Source organism: Pogona vitticeps, chromosome 9 (genome assembly GCF_051106095.1).
Source record: "Pogona vitticeps strain Pit_001003342236 chromosome 9, PviZW2.1, whole genome shotgun sequence".
In the NCBI taxonomy this organism is placed as follows: Eukaryota; Metazoa; Chordata; class Lepidosauria; order Squamata; family Agamidae; genus Pogona; species Pogona vitticeps.
This window is the reverse complement of record NC_135791.1, coordinates 22,876,617-22,878,990: the sequence shown is the minus strand read 5'-3', so window position 1 is coordinate 22,878,990 and position 2,374 is coordinate 22,876,617.

Below are 2,374 nucleotides of genomic sequence, written 5' to 3'. Positions count from 1 at the left end.
CCCCAATGGGCCTCTTGAGATAACAGCCAGCCTGGGTGGCCTTGGGCAAGCTGCACAGTCTCAAGATGCCCCCTAGAGGAAGGGAAGGGGAAACCACTTCTGAGTACTCTCTATCTAGAAAACCCTGAGAAGGGTCACTGTATCTCAGAATGGACTTGATGGGACATGATAATTATTATTTGGTTATATGATGTTGGATGTGCTAGACAGCAGACCTCTGAGAAATGATTTTTTGAATTGTAATTCCTAGTATGGCACACACATCCCTCTCCATGGCATAAATTATGGTAATTCTAGCATGTGTATTCCGGGGGTTGTTGTCAAAAAAAAATTACTTTTCCAGCCTTTCCCGGAGAACATCTGCCACTCTGAAAGCCACTTAGCGCTTGCTGGAGGAGGAGGTGGAAGGAGAGGGTCTACATGTCCCTGACGCCTGTGGGGTACTTGGAAAACTGAGTCTTGCAAACTATCATAAGCAAGGAAGAATAACACCGACGTCAGAGGGGCCTAATGCCAGACCCCTCCCTGGAAAAGACCCGGATGTTGGGAAAGAGTGAAGGCAAGAGGAGAAGGGGATGACAGAGGATGAGATGGTTGGACAGGGTCACCGAAGCGACCAACATGAATTTGACCCAACTCCAGGAGGCAGTGGAAGACAGAAGGGCCTGGCGTGCTCTGGTCCATGGGGTCACGAAGAGTCGGACACGACTTAACGACTAAACAACAACAACAACAAAGTCTGATACTGGAAGGACAGATCCTGAAGCTGAGGCTCCAATACTTTGGCCATCTCATGAGAAGAGAAGACTCCCTGGAAAAGACCCTGATGTTGGGAAAGTGTGAAGGCAAGAGGAGAAGGGGACGACAGAGGGCGAGATGGCTGGACAGTGTCATCGAAGCTACCAGCATGAATTTGACCCAACTCCGGGAGGCAGTGGAAGACAGGAGGGCCTGGCGTGCTCTGGTCCATGGGGTTACGAAGAGTCAGACACGACTTAACGAGTAAACAACAACAACAATGCCACACCCAATTTGATGTCTTTTGGTGGGGATGGGGGAGTAAGGAGACTTTGGATGTGGAGGAACTAAGTCCACCCCGGTTAACCTAACTAAGACTTTCTGACTTGACACCAACCCAAAGGCCACCAACGATTCTTCCGACAGTTGTAGGGTTTTTCAGGGGAATATGGAGGTTTCTGGGGTAGCTTAGGCAGGTGTTAAGATGGCATTCTTTAGTGCGAACTATGTGTCAGTTTGAGTTCCTTTTAAGGAGAAAAATGGGATAAACCTATTTTAAACAAACAAATTAAATAAAAAATAAACATGTTGCAGAAAACAGATTGTTAGAAGCCAACATTGATTCATGCCCCACAGACATTAGATGGCAGAGCTTCACGACTGAGCAATGATACTTGCAAAGGCTATGGTTACCTTTCAGTGTCCAACCATAAAACAAAGCACACTAATTTGTAACTACAGGGGGCGTGAAAAGCTCCTGCTGTGACAAACAGCTGTTTTCAGCACTTAAGGAACTTTCTCTTCGAATCATATTCCATTCCAAATGTAGTTTTTCCCCAAGTACATATCACCATGGCAGAGAACAGGAACAGCTGAACTTCATTACTCATTGAGTACGTTAGTTCATATTCATTTAGAAATAAACCTAATTGTCTTCACCAGAGCTTACTCCCAGGAAATCTATACAGCAAAATAAGAATAACATGCAGAAAAAGAAAAGAAAGGAAAAAAGAAAAGCCAGTGACAAAACAGAGATAAAATACAAAAAGTTTTAACTGAAAGAGGTTGCACATGAAAATTAGAATTGCTCCAGCTAAACAGAGAACATTGCTACCTAGATAAAAAAGGTGATTAAGCCTGATTAACCAATAATCTGCACGTTTTAATTTCTTTCCACTCTTCTGCTTCTGAAATGTCTAAAAATAGCAGGTATGGAAATTTTCCCCTTCACTCAGAAGAACTTCCTTTTTTAAAAAAAAGTGATCGTCCATACAGCTTTTTCCTTTTTGCAAACAGGACTTGAGAAATTTGCCAACTTGATAAGACAGATTTGAATTTATCATTCTAGGTTCCTTTTTTCCCCTCTTCTGACGGCACTGCACATATTTCCTGTCCTCTCTTTAGTTCCACAGTACAGGGTGTGTGGGTGGGGTGGGGTCGGTTGATTAAAAATGATGCAAATTCTACACTGGCAAATGAACCCTGGATTACAAAACTCCTTAAAACAGAAAAGTAATCCAGAAAATATTTTAAAAATGATAATGTGGCCAGGATTAGAAGATGGAGCACAATACGTTCTCCTGTATAACTAAATGTGCTCAGAAAAAAACACAGTTAACAGAGGTAAGGACCTAAA